Source organism: Coregonus clupeaformis, chromosome 21 (genome assembly GCF_020615455.1).
Source record: "Coregonus clupeaformis isolate EN_2021a chromosome 21, ASM2061545v1, whole genome shotgun sequence".
Classification (NCBI taxonomy): domain Eukaryota; kingdom Metazoa; phylum Chordata; class Actinopteri; order Salmoniformes; family Salmonidae; genus Coregonus; species Coregonus clupeaformis.
This window is the reverse complement of record NC_059212.1, coordinates 57,468,872-57,484,363: the sequence shown is the minus strand read 5'-3', so window position 1 is coordinate 57,484,363 and position 15,492 is coordinate 57,468,872.

The window sequence follows — 15,492 nt, the reverse complement described above, 5'->3', positions numbered from 1 at the left end:
ATATTTTTTGGATAGGATTTTGTTTGCAGGGGCTTACATGTGTATTTAATTGCATCATAGTTTCAAATGCATTTACATGGTTTATGAGTTTATTTGGAGTATCTAGGTGGTTGCCTGGGGCAGAGGGACCGTGAGAGAATTTTACTGTCTTGATTGATGGATGGATATCTGAAAAGATGGCTGCCGGACAGTTTTTCGCTCTTACACTCCATAGAGATTTGTTCATATTTCATAGTAATGTATTCACACTTCATAAACAGTTATTCATATTTCATAGAAAGGTATTTACACTCTAGAGGAGAATGTTTTTGGTTTAATGTTAAAGATACTCAATAAGATAAATTGTTACTTGTCATAATCCTATTCTGTTTGTTTTCGAGACTGTTCGTCTCGAAGGGGGGATATGTCGTGTATTGGGATTATGCTGTTGTTAAATGTTTTTAAGTGGAACTGAAAGAATGTTGATTTTAGTATCAAGAGGGAATGTTTTAGTGTAATGCCACATACAACAGACAGGAAGAGTGTTGTAGACAGGGGAGACTGGTGATTGGCCAGAAGAGGGAGCCACCCATCTTTTTGCATTGTTTATAAATAGGGGCTAGACACAGAAAGGGCAGAACGGCCATTCCAATCTGAGGCGCCGTTCTCCGGGTGTCATGTCACCTGTCACTTATGCTGAAGCTTGTGATCTGAATAAACCTTATGATCAACGTTCAGTATGAGCGGACTCCTTTGTTCATCAGCAATAATTGCCACCACTCACTCGATACGACAAATGGCGCCCAACGTGGGGCTGGTCTGCATCTCTCCTCTGTTTCATTTGTAGCCGCCAAGCTAACTCAAGCTAACTCGGTCTGAAGTCATGACCAGACAAGGGTGAGTTTTTTCCTCACAAGCTTTGTGAGATTGTTAGTTTTGATACTGCTTGTGTACACTGGAGAGGTGTACCATACGACCGTGCCTCGTGTGGAGTTATTGCTGATTACTGGGGGTCTGGCTAATCATTATCAATTGTTGCACTGGTAGACAGGGCAAAAAGGGGGGAGAGTAGGCTTGGAATTTTAGAGCAATCGATGGTAGAGATATTAACGGCAGATATTGGCAGAATGAAGTCAGGAATACATATTTAGGGCATTGTGAATCTGGAAAGACCTCGAAACGAGGCGACTCGCAGGAGTGGGCCACAAATCCTGGGGACGTATTAGACTTCGTCAGGTTGGTTCTGGGAACCATGAATTGAACGATTGTATTTATGTTATACTCCTCTTCTAGCCGACGGGATATTGGTTGGGGGTAACCTCTCGATATGATATTCATCATTCACGGCAGCATAAAGTTAGCAGGTGATATATGGACAATGATTTGGGCACAATGCAAGGTTACTTAGGGCGTGGTAGGCCGCAGTTAGCTGAAGGCTAAGGCTAAGGTTAATGCTAAATGGGAGTGTGGTTAATGCTACATGGTACATAGCGGCTAATGCTAATTGTGTTGCGTGCTACATGCTAATGTATCCTTAGAGGTCCCATTGCGATGGACTAAGCCTCTTAAAATATGTATGTGTGTGTAGAATTTAAAGTTCTACGCAAATGTGAGCTCTGTTATGTGTAATTGTGTGAGTATAGGGTATAAAATAGTGAAGCTGTAGCGTAATGCTCCGGGAATCGTATCATTGAATGCATTTGCGCATGCGTTTAATTTTGCGACACTACACTACAGAAAGGGGGAGTTTATGGCACGAGATTAGGACACGTTTTGGTTTACGGCACTAAACTACAACACGAGGGTATAGTAAAACTACAAACACGAGATTGTGGGTAACGTGTCATATTTCTGGGGGGCTGTGGGCTGCAGGAAGAGACACAGACGTGGGAACAAAGAAGAGAGATTTTAACGCGAATCTTATAGTTTAAAGCGGCGGTTGGTTAAAGATGAAACTTGTTTTGTGACCTATTGAATTGATAAATGAGAGAGATATGTTGACGGATTATAATAAATTGAATTAGAAGACGATTAAAATTAAATAAAAATGTTTTTGAGCGATCTATTTAGTTCTGAGTTTAGTCTTAGAGTGAATAATGGGTGAACGAAGGAATGTTGAATATGGTTGAGATAACTCAGTGATTGCAGTAACTACTAAAATCTTTTTCTGTGTCTCTGTTCTTCTGTCATATGAGAGGAGCAATAGGACGATACGACAGGAGAGAGGAGGGGCTAACGTGTGACTGACGTGCGTCACGTGACAAGGTGTGACGAGGCAGAGGATCAGATATCAGGCTAGTTCACAAAATCATCCCTTACAAAATATGTGATGTTATGACAATTTTACATAGGCTTGGCAAATGATTCATTAAAAATTGCATTTTGGAGGCTATGTGCATCACTGGGTTTGATTGGAATTGTGTTGGGAATCAAGGACTGACATTATTCTGTAAATTTAAGATAATTAGGTGCTTATAGGGCAAGGGGTTATAGAGCAAGGGGTTACAGGCTTTGTTTTTGGGATTGCTTTGAAGTTGACTAACTTACATTTACTTGCATTTGATGGGTTGTGGTAAGATAGCCAACACTAATTGATAAATTGGTGACATAGGATATAGGAATAAAAATTTGTTTGAATTATTCATGATTTTTAATTGATTTATTTAAAAAAATATATATATATATTTATATTAATAATTACAGGGGGGAAGCCATAGGCTATATAGTCTAAAATAAGATAATTCATAATAAAGGAATATAAAAGAGTAGTTACAATGGGGAGAAAGGACAGCAAGGCTATATGAAGGTGATTACACCGATTGATATAGTACAAAATAGTGACCCTTTAACTAAAGTATTGCGAGGTTATCCGGCAAGTGAAACAAAAGTTGCCCTTCATTCTCAAACAAAAACTGATAAAAGATTCCAGCGATAAGATAAACAAAGCTATAGAGATAAGGCTAAGGGAAGTAGAGCTTAGGGATGTTTATCCTCAGCTTCCGGTGATCATCCAGGAGGGTGATTGTTGCATCAGAGATGAAGACGAATAATAGATAGAGGACAAGCAGAAACGACGATCACAGAAGAAAAGTAAGAAGATGATGGAAGATGATATTTTGAGGACAGAACTTAGAATATAAGCTGTTGAAGAATCCTGATATGTCAACAACAAAGAACAGGACGAAGAAACTCTGAGAAAACTCAATCATACAACTGGTGGAGAAGAGAAGTTTTGGTTATGAAGAATCAGAGTGAACCAAATCAACAATCACTGTTACAGCTTCAACTGAACAATATCAAATGCAATTGTACCAGCCAAGGGGGTACCAGGTGTTCCATATCCACAGCCAGTTTCTGGACAGACACAGAATTGGAGAGGAAGAGGACGAGAAGGCTTAGAAGGAGGAGGAAGATTTCAGCTACACTTCCCGCAACTTTCAGAAGACTGTTATAATTGTGGACAGATTGGTTACTTTACCTGTGAGTGCAACAAGTCAGGAGGAGACAGAGAACATTTTTAAGGAAGATACAGGGGCAGTCGAGATCACCTGTTAGCAGAGGTGGGACAAAGTCATTGTTATGCAAGTCACAAGTAAGTCTCAAGTCTTTGCCCTCGAGTCCCGAGTCAAGTCGAGTCAAAGATGAGGCAAGTCCCAAGTCGAGTCAAAAGTCAAAGCCATCAAGTCTCAAGTCGAGTCCAAAGTCCTACCATTTTAGTTTCGAGTCATTTCAAGTCCTCTTACCACAGAAATAAAATGTATACAAATCATGTATGTCTGTAAGATTTGTATTTATTTAAACCTTTTTATACAATAACATTAATCAAATACAGCAAAAAACATAACATTTAATTTTCACAAAAAAAATGCTTGTATTTGAACAGCATATTGCACTAGAACAATGCAGAGAGAGAGAGAGAGAGAGAGAGAGAGAGAGAGAGAGAGAGAGAGAGAGAGAGAGAGAGAGAGAGAGAGAGAGAGAGAGGAGGTTTACGGGGAAGGACAAACACCAAAGCTCTGGAAGTAAAAACAGTGTGGGAACCTGCACTGCAAATGAACAGATCTTACTCCATGTGAAACTCCTACCACAGGAGAGAGAGAGCTGTGTGGACAGGTGATGAGCAGAGAGTGAGTGTGTGTGCGCGCATGCGTGCTGTGGACAGGTGGAGGGAGGCCCCTATACTGCATTGCATTTGCAAAAGATCAAATTGGCCAAAAGTCTGTCAGTCATTTGTGCACGATGGGGACGCAGAATGATGCCACCATGGCTGAAAACTCGCTCCACTGGAGCACTAGAAGCAGGCACTGCCAAGACTCGGATGGCTACTTGAAAGAGTGAAGGAAGAGTCTTACTGTTCAGTGCCCAGAACAAAAGGGCATTCTGTCCTTCTGCCATGTCAATGTAGTGACTTAGCTGTACTGCTGGTGGGGTCCCAACATCCCTTTTCTGCCTCTTATGGTATGCAGCAAACAGCCCTTCTCCTTCCATGTCCTCTAGTTCTTCTTCAGCAGGCACCGGCACAGGCTGCTCTGTCTCTGCAGCATCTTGCAGGATCAATTCTAAAAATAAAAATAAAAACGTGTCACAACAGCAGAAACAAAAGAGCCCTTATTTCTGATGTTGATGATACTGTTCAAGACTGAAATTTTTATTATTGTTAAAGTCAGATTAATATCACATTAGATCCTATATCAGATTAAGATCAAATTATTGTACGTTGCATTTAAGTTGCATTGCAAGTCAATAATATTTACCTTTAACTCGTTGTGCCACCTCTGCCTTGATGTCACGGTTGACCAGCACATGGGGCTCAATCCACAGCAGACAAAAGGCTGGATCCAAGGCAGCTGCTTTCAGGTAGACTGTGTCTGAAAAGGGGGCAGTGATCCCTTCTTGAGACTGGGCCATTTTTACATTAATGAAGATCCCAAGAAATCTTTTTTCAGGGATGCCTGCAGACCTCTGACCAGGCCACTCAGGAAACGAACTTGAGGCTTCAGCTTCTCAAGATGGTGATTGAGGGACAAGATGGATGGAACAACTGCACTGATTGTAATGACTTTCTCCCCCTGTGTCAAATCAGTTGCTTCTCCGAACGGTTTTAAGATGTCCACCAACTCCTTCAGCAGATTCCACTCTCGTGGTGTGAATGACAGTTCTTTATGCCCGGCCTTCTCAAGAACTGCGCAGAGCTTTTGCTGATCACAATGAAGGACTGCTTTTACCTGCCGCAGAGTGGAATTCCACCTCGTGCTCACTGCAGCAGGGATGCCTCTGTGCTCCCCAAATTCACCATCGAAGATGTCTTTAAACGTTGTGCTTGTGTGGAGCAGGGAGCTAAGTTTTGATAACTTGGAGAGAGAAGGACATGCCGCTTTTGTTTCTTTCAAACCGTCTCCCACAACCAGCTGCAATGTGTGTGCAAAACACTGCAGGCGCTGTTTCTTTGCCATAGCAGCATCGACGGTTTGCTGGTCTTCTTGGGTTAAGTCATGCCATAGCTCAGGATCATCAAGATTATCTCCAGCATCTTCATCTTCCTCCTGTTCGCTGGGGAAGCAGACTGTAAATGCCTTGCGCATGTTAGCAGCATTGTCACTAATTATATAGTCCAATTTAGCTTTGATGTTGTATTCATCACATATTGCCTCAAATTGGTCACAGATTCGCTCTGCTGTGTGAGAGCCTTTGAAGCGGTTGCAGGCCAAGAGATTAGTCTTTAGCTGTACCCTCTCTGCATCTCGCTCCATCCAGTGCACAGTGACACCAAGGAATCCCCTCATCTTTCGATCAGACCAAATGTCCACAGTGACTGAAACATGGTCAGTGTTGCTCAATTGAGTTTTTAACTTTGACCGTCTCTCCTCAGCAAGGCTCTCTGTTTTTGTGGTCAGCGTTCGGCGACATACTGGGGTATACTTGCTGTCCAGCACAGCCAGAAAGTGACGAAAGCTCTTATTTTCCACAATAGACAGAGGGAAATTGCAATCAATAATCAAGTCAGACAGTATCGCATTGGAGATGGCCTTCTGCTGTGGGTGGGTCAGGCTGTAACGCCCTACACGAGTGTCAAGGAATTGTGAGATTGAAGGCTGTTGTGGTTCATCTACGATGATTTTGTTCATCTGGTATTCTTCATACCTGTAACAGAGAAGAATATGAAACAGATGTCAGAAAATCCTTTACAGCCACACATGTTGTATTTGAAACTACTCTTTACTCATATCAATGTTGTTGTGTTAATATTCATTGCCTATTGTACACTACGGTTTACGATAATACATTTCAGTTTCAGTGTATGCAATATTAAGAATATTTTCACTGCTTCAAAATTCATAAGAAAGCCCTTTCCCTCAAGAAACTGAAGTCATATGCTTTATAGCAGTGGTTTTCAAAGTGGGGACGGGGACCCTTGGGTGCCGCGAGGGGGTTCTAGGGGGGCCATGGCAAGTTGGCATGAAAAGTATAGAAAAACAAAATAATTGAATAAATTAAATAACTAAAGTAAACCAAATTAAACCAAAAATAAGCTAAACAATATTCCCATTAGTTAAGAACTGCACTATAATAATCTATTGCATCTCTGAACATTACTACTATAATCGTTATTATTTTATTATATACTGTATATATCCCAGTGGTGCGCTGCCTCACAGACCTACTGTAGACTACGGTAGCACTCTGTCCATGCGCTGTCTGCTGTTTGGGCATGATATGAAAAGGGAAGGCTAATGGTGGATCTACTGTGACTGTGTTATCATTTTCCTCTTTACAATGTATACGTCTTACTATGTTTCCTGTTGTACTTGGATGGGTTTAGGGATGCACCAACTACATCCGAGTTGTGAAAGGGGGTGCATTCATTGTTTAATTGTGATATTTTGTCTTCAGCGACAGTTCTGCTTAGTTGTGATTAACCAAAATTACATAAACGACCTCAATGAGGCAGCACACCAGCAACTCTGAAACTGAATTCTAAAACGCTTAACGTGAAAAAACGCTTAACGTTGCTTAATGCTTAATATACTAAGACAGTAATATTATAAGACCAAACTCTGCAAATATCATATTAATAAAGCATACTATGTACAAAACATCAGATGAGCCCAGAATATGAACGCAAACACGTTTAATAACACGTTGCGTTTTCCTCCCATAGAAAACCATTATAAGAAAAGGCTTAACGTGTCTTATGTACTAAGACAGTGTTATTAAAAGACCAAACTAAGTAAATATCATATCAATAAAGTATACTATGTACAAAACATCAGATGAGCCCAGAATACATAGTAGCCTACATAAGACATGTTAAGCCTTTTCTTATAATGGTTTTCTATGGGAGGAAAACACTTAACGTGTTGTTAAACGTGTTTGCGTTCATATTCTGGCCTCATCTGATGTTTTGTACATTTAGTATACTTTATTAATATGATATTTATAGTTTGGTCTTTTAATATTACTGTCTCAGTATATTAAGACACGTTAAGCCTTTTCTTATAATAGTTTTCTATGGGAGGAAAACGCAACGTGTTATTAAACGTGTTTGCGTTCATATTCTGGGCTCATCTGATGTTTTGTACATAGTATACTTTATTAATATGATATTTACAGAGTTTGGTCTTTTAATAACACTGTCTTAGTACATTAAAGAACGTTAAGCGTTTTTTCACGAAAGCGTTTTAGAATGTCCATATAATAGCAGTTCAAAAATCCATATTTTTGTAAGCATGAACCAGCAAGGGAGACGTGCGTTTGTCTCGTTGATACAGTAAATATGCAGCAGCTAGCTAGTAAGTTACGGTACATCCGATAAGGTGCGTAGCATTCGTTCAAAACTTACCTTTCTTTGTGCAACTTCAGGTGTCAAACAAAGTTGGACGTTGTGGCAGCTCCGTCTGTAATCTTCGATCCGCATGTTTTGCAGATTGCAACTCGTTTTTTGTCGACTACCTCGTAATTTTTATAGCCAAACCAAACTATCTTCGGTATCATTTTGACAACTGGCGCGTTGTTGCTTGATGTGCTTCATTGGTTGTCTTGCAATGTGCCTGCTTAGATGCTGTCGAATCAAAACAACGTGGGACTACAGTGATTGGATAACGTGCAGGCAGCGCGCGCTCTCTGTATGCATACAGGTCGATGGTGCACATTTTTTTCACAGATGCAGATAAACGGAGAGCGGCGCGGCCGTGTGAAAATTTGCAAGTCTTCTCGAGTCATAAGGCGCAAGTCCAAGTGAAGTCACGAGTCATTGATGTTAAAGTCCAAGTCGAGTTGCAAGTCTTTGTACATTTTGTCGAGTCGAGTCTGAAGTCATCAAATTCATGACTCGAGTCTGACTCGAGTCCAAGTCACATGACTCGAGTCCACACCTCTGCCTGTTAGTGCCTAGAAGATACGAAGGGGGGTGTCAGCTGATAGCATCGATTAGAGAAGAAGAGAAAATATCTAACAATTGAAGTAAAAAAAGAGGACTATGAGAAGAATGGTGAATAGTGGAAAAACTTATCTGTGTTCAGCCTAAAGAGGTTAAACATCTCACTATGTAAAATTAACTAATTAGGATAGGGATTTGAGGTAGTAAAACAGTTAATTACTCTTAAGATACTAATATTAGAGCATATACCTATTGCATTATTGGGAAGAGATGCATTGTGTAAATTGAACTGTACAATAGGATGTACACTAAATGGCTGTCTGGTAGAAGATGTTAAAAAAGTAGGGTTTTTGGGAATCATATTGGCTTAAAAAGATAATATCATAGGAAGGATGATAATCTATTAGACTGTCTATTAGACAATCTGTCTGGAAAATAAAGTTAAAAGGGGTGACTGTTATTCTGGGTTACATTCTTACACTAAGAGATTTCAGGCTAGGCTAAAAGGTGTTTAGTCGTTTGCCAAGTCTGTGTGTAAAAAAGTCAGAAGCAGGTGGGGACTTTCCCAATCACATATTCTAAAAATTTGGTGGTAAAGGGATTTTGTGAATAAATCAGTGGAAAAGGTTTTTAAAGGTTAGGAGAAAAGATTAGATTAAAATAAGTTAGGAGAACTAGGTTGAAGGAACTCTAAGACAGTAAGCTAAGTTTCAAAGTTAGTAGTAAGAGAGAGAGAACAGTAGTGAAGGACATTTTAAAGTTTAGTGGGAAGATATGGTAGGAGTTTAGATCTGTTAGGAGCAGATGCATTGAGAAAGTATGTGTTGCTGAATGATAAGAGAAGATTGAGGGTGATTGAGTATCTATAGTTACAGTTCCCAGCAGGGAGATCAAGGTAATTATAGGTGTATTTTTTATAATCAAAAGTTTGAAAGTCAGGGATTAGAGATAGGACTGAGAGTTGGGAAAAAGTGACACTAGTGGTGATAGATGGAAGTACAAGCAAAGACTTCAAAGCTTTGGGAAAAACTAGAAGTAACTAAGGACATTAACACTTCAGTCTATTATAACAACAGTGAGAAGCAAGTTAACTCTTTCAACATTGATAGTTATTAAAGCCATATATATATCGCATTTGATTATAAGGGAACCAATAGCTCCAGCACCAATTTTAGGGGAAAAAAATACTTATTAGGGTTAGGATGGGGACGTTCCTCCCACATGGAGAGATAATTATGGAGAAGAAGTATACTTATCTAGTGCAAGCATTAGAATTTGTTCCGGTTAAGAATTATTGGTTAAAAGGCTATGTAATTCATAAAGTAACGCTTATAATGGAAGAGTTGAGGTCTGTTGTAGCCTCCACAGTCATTGAGGGAGTTCAGGAGGAGTAGATTACAGTAGTCACTCCAACAGTAGATAATACACAGAGGATAACGGGAACTTTCGCACTAGAAGTAATTAAGGTTGATACATCAGCTAAATCAACTACTTTAATGGTAACTTTGGAAGGGATTAATGATACGATGGCAATAGCAAATGTAGGAAGTATGACACTGACAAAAACTTTTCTGAAATTAAAGGGGTAGCAAGAAGGACTTAAAATAGGAGAGCAGATAGTGGTAGAGACAATATAGATTCATCTGAAATAGTGAAGGAAACTATCATGGAAGTACAGGATGAGGTCTTTGATTTTAATGACAGACAAGGAGAGGTATCTGATCAGTACCGCTCGTTAGGGAAGAGAGAAACTAAATGCATGTAGTTTGATTCTTCTGTTGTGAAAGTTAGAGATAGATGGCAGGTAGGAATCTTTGGTTCCAGCGGTTAACTCATTCTATAATATCAGTGAGGAATCTTGAGGGTCCATGTCTGTTGAGAATTCCAGTCAAACATGTTAGAGACGGTCGCTCGACCTCTATCAAGTATGTGTCAATTTTATGCTTTGTCATGACTGTGGTATCAGCAACAGTCAGTAACAGATAAAATAATGTCGTTGTCAAAACATTTGTTTAAGCCTAGGGTTAGGTGGTATTGGGTTAAGTGAATTAACTTGGGTGCATTTGGTAGATGGAAAGTAAAATCAGGTAACGGCAAACCCTGAAGCATTTGAGGTGTAACCATTGAGGGCTAAAAGTTGTTTGGTTCTAATAAAACATATGAGGTAAGGGGGTATGTTTATGGGAATATCAGATTGTGATGTTATATGATAACTTTGGGTATGCATGACCTTAAGGGTAGTAATGAGAAATATGTTACTTTTTATGTACCAGGTAGTAAGAAGAGCAGGACTTTGATGGTAAAAGATTAGCTTTTGCCTGACAATGTGACTATGGGGAATTTTAGAGATATTTGGAGGGTTTGTGGTGATAAAGCATATATATTCTTACCCTATGGATAGACAGGATGTTGTTACATGTCAACGTTGAAGCTTCCATATGAGGTTTCTACCATTATAAGAGGGGTAGCACCGGACACAGAAATCTGAAGCTATATTTGAAATTGGATGAAAAGAGACATGGCTACATGTCATAGTCTTCAAGCCTATCATTGAAGGATAAATCTAAGGGAGAAGGGGGACTTTTTCCATGGTATGGTGTAACATTTGGGAAGATCATATTGATAATATTAGGTATACTTTGAGTCCAGATAGTTCCGATAATATCACGAGTGTTATAGATGTGTTGAAGAATATAAGGGATGCGTTTGGGAGATCTGAGAAGACTTGGTTGCAAGATCAGGTAGGCCAGTAGGGGCAGTGATGGGTTACATTTAATGGCAGCTTTGATAACACTGTGTGATGTTTGTAATTTGTTACTGACCTTTGAGAAAGCTATGATATTGAGATAGTTTGGAGAGTGATGCCTGGAGACAACACTCAGATGCCGGTGTTGACTGTTCCTGATCTGGATGAAGATGGACAAGTGGAACTGAATGGATAAATATCATTTTTGATGTTTTGATAATTTTTCCCCAAAATTTTTTTCAATATTGGGGTGATTTTAGTATGATTTTATGAATCAAGGGGGGAAGAGGATAATGTGATTCATATATCATTTATATAGCATTTTTATATTCTTAGTTGATATTGATGTTTAATTTGAAAGTGTTGTTTTGCAAAAGATACTGTTTGGTTTTTTCTTTTCTTCCAGAAGCATTTGGGGAACATGGGAAGGGACAATATGACTGGAGATGAAACAAGGAGGGTGTGGCCGATTCCATCATCAACAAATCCATTGGAAGTCGAGACTACGGGGAGATGAAGTGTAGTGGACTACATTCCAGTGTCTGCAATGAAATATAGACATGTGTAATACATAATTGTGTCATATTCTTAGGTATTAATTTTTGTAGAATGATATTTGATGTTATTGAATACATGTGAGGATCTTAGATGTTTTTGTTTATTTCGGTGATGTTTAGGGACAGGGAATTTAGGCAGGGAGAGTTCCACTTTAAGGTCCAATGGGTTGACCAGCCTTAGAGTGGATATTTTTGGATAGGATTTTGTTTGCAGGGGCTTACATGTGTATTTAATTGCATCATAGTTTCAAATGCATTTACATGGTTTATGAGTTTATTTGGAGTATCTAGGTGGTTGCCTGGGGCAGAGGGACCGTGAGAGAATTTTACTGTCTTGATTGATGGATGGATATCTGAAAAGATGGCTGCCGGACAGTTTTTCGCTCTTACACTCCATAGAGATTTGTTCATATTTCATAGTAATGTATTCACACTTCATAAACAGTTATTCATATTTCATAGAAAGGTATTTACACTCTAGAGGAGAATGTTTTTGGTTTAATGTTAAAGATACTCAATAAGATAAATTGTTACTTGTCATAATCCTATTCTGTTTGTTTTCGAGACTGTTCGTCTCGAAGGGGGGATATGTCGTGTATTGGGATTATGCTGTTGTTAAATGTTTTTAAGTGGAACTGAAAGAATGTTGATTTTAGTATCAAGAGGGAATGTTTTAGTGTAATGCCACATACAACAGACAGGAAGAGTGTTGTAGACAGGGGAGACTGGTGATTGGCCAGAAGAGGGAGCCACCCATCTTTTTGCATTGTTTATAAATAGGGGCTAGACACAGAAAGGGCAGAACGGCCATTCCAATCTGAGGCGCCGTTCTCCGGGTGTCATGTCACCTGTCACTTATGCTGAAGCTTGTGATCTGAATAAACCTTATGATCAACGTTCAGTATGAGCGGACTCCTTTGTTCATCAGCAATAATTGCCACCACTCACTCGATACGACAACATCATGTTACTCTGCTAAACACAGAAGTGCAAAATTGAGCGATAAACTAATTTCACTAGCTACATACACCCAATCTCAACTTTGAAAGCAAGCTTTTTAGCTAATTAAAATGTTTTGTCCTTACACATTTTTTGAATAATTGACGTTTTTAGATAATTGACGTTAAAGGGTAAGAAATGACCAAAAAAATCAATAAGTTATCAAATAAAATAGTTTGACAACCCTGGTTTGTAAGCTTTTAAATGTCGAACTCAACCGTTTATCTTTCCCAGTGATGAAGAAATTGATGTCTCATGGTATGGTGGGGTATGCAAAATGGGTCAACTTTGGGTACCTACACTACCAGTCAAAAGTTTAGACACACTTACTCATTCAAGGGTTTTTCTTTATTTTGTACATTGTAGAATAATAGTGAAGAAATCTAAACTATGAAATAGCACATATGGAATCATGTAGTAAGCAAAAAAGTGTTAAACAAATCAAAATATATTTTATGTGAGATTCTTCAAATAGGCACCCTTTGCCTTGATGACAGCTTAGCACACTCTTGGCATTCTCTCAACCAGCTTCATGAGGTAGTCACCTGGAATGCATTTAAATGAACAGGTGTGCCTTCTTAAAAGTTAATTTGTGGAATTTATTTCCTTCTTAATGCGTTTGAGCCAATCAGTTGTGTTGTGACAATGTAGGGGTGGTATACAGAAGATAGCCCTATTTGGTAAAAGACCAACTCCATATAATGGCAAGAACAGCTCAAATAAACAAAGAGAAATGACAGTCCATCATTACTTTAAGAAGAGGATGGGAAGCCTGATCTGCTGCTAGTCAAAGAGGAGACAATAGATGACGGACCAGAGAGCATTGACCTGCTAAGTGGACTAAAGATGGGGGAGCAAGGTAAGGTAGACATACATATGCAGAACATAATAGATATACTTCAATGGGAATAGTGATGCACCTGGCTATTATTTTCTCTTCATTCATAAAATGAAATCAATACAACTTATGTTTACATACTAAAACACACATTGTAATGTATGAACTTGACCAGGTAATTAACTCAAACTTTGTTTTCTCTGCCATGTTTGTAAAATCTCTTTTGTAAACTCTTTCTCCAGGTGGTTGGCTGGAGGTGAACAGAGGAGATTGGGAGGCCATCTTGGATTCCCAGACCGGTGCAGCCAAGGGCCCAGGGGAAAACATCACCGAGCAGGCCAGGAGCAGAGGCGACATAGTGGAGGTCAGTGGATGGGACAGCATCCTCAACTCTGGGCTGGGAAACAACACTGTTAACCACAACAAGAAACAGACAGTTGAACACAAAACAACAATCAAACTTAGTCTCCATGAACACAGACTGGCTGAGACCAGGGAGAGGTGTAGATTTGGTCTGCGGGGACGGATAGGTGTCTGTATGCAGCAGGAGAGAACAGACACAGATTTGGTTAGCGATGCTCCGTCCTGCTCCTATAGTTGTGATTCAGAAAGACTGATGGCGCCTCAGGTTAACCCCCTAACAGGTGCTGCCTTCAGCCTGACTTCTATAGGATCTATCAACTGGAACATGGACCCTGGGACAACACAGACACTCCCTGGCCTTCGTCCTCCTCACACTCTCCTAATGTTATACCAGACCTCAGACAATGCCAGTGCCTCAACACTAAATGGCTACAGCAGATCTGGAGGCAAAGAGAAGCGCTTCCAGTGTTCATTCTTTGGGAAAGCCTTCAGTTTCCCCAAACAGGTAGAGATCCACCAGAGGGTCCACACAGGGGAGAAATCCTACAGCTGCCCCCAGTGTGAGAAAAGGTTCTCCCACCAGCACCAGCTGAAGATGCACCTGAAAGTCCACATGGGAGAGAGGCCGTTTGCCTGTACGCACTGCGGGAAGAGGTTCTCAGAGAGGAGCTACCTCAGGATACACCAACAGAAAATGCACACGGCCCATGTATAGTGTATAGTGACATGAATTGTAGTACTAGTTAGTTTGTTTGTAGTTAATTCTGTTGGTTGTGGATGTAGTAGGGAACTGGATGAGGTGAACTGAGGAAAAATGAGTATGATGAGGCAGAGCAGATATGGTGATGGTTGGTGTGATGGTGTCTGTAGAAATGCTGATGAAGAGTGACAACTTTGTCCTGTTGTTTGATGCTGGTGTTTTATAATGAGGAAATGACAGTGCCTTAAGTCATGTTTACTTGACATGAAGTAGTGAAGTATTCTAAAATTCCTTTCATCAAAGCGAGGGTACCAGATTTACAGAAAAATGTAGTGTTACCATAGTAGTTTTTTTTTTAGTTTAAGTTTATTTTTAAAGGGACAGTGCACATTAATCAACGTTTTAGTAAAAGTGCCGGTTTTAGCCAGCCGGCTAATTTTAAACCGCAGTCCCTGGGCAGGTTATTAAAAACAATTACAATATAGACAATAACAACATAGAACAAGACATAGCATACAGACATAGCAACATAGGACAAGCAAGACGTAGCATACAGACAAAGCAACATAGAACAAAAAGCAGCAAGACAAAATTCATAAAAGCAACAAAGTGTTTCCACACCTCACAAGTTACAGACAACAGACATGGAAAGCGGCAACACACAGCTAGGGACCATGTTCACAAATCTGATTGACCTTTAGCCATGTCTTCAAGCATTTTGTGAAAGTGTGATATGTGGTGCAGTTATGTGTGTCTGATGGCAGTGTATTCCAGACATGGGAAGCTCTCACAGAAAAAGCGGATTTACTAAAGGTGCTTTTCCTTAGGGGAACTACACAGTCACCTCTCATGGCAGACCTTGTGGATCTGCTGCCATATGTTTGGGTTTTCTGTTTAACAAAAATACTGAGTGGAGGGGGGAGCCAAGCCATT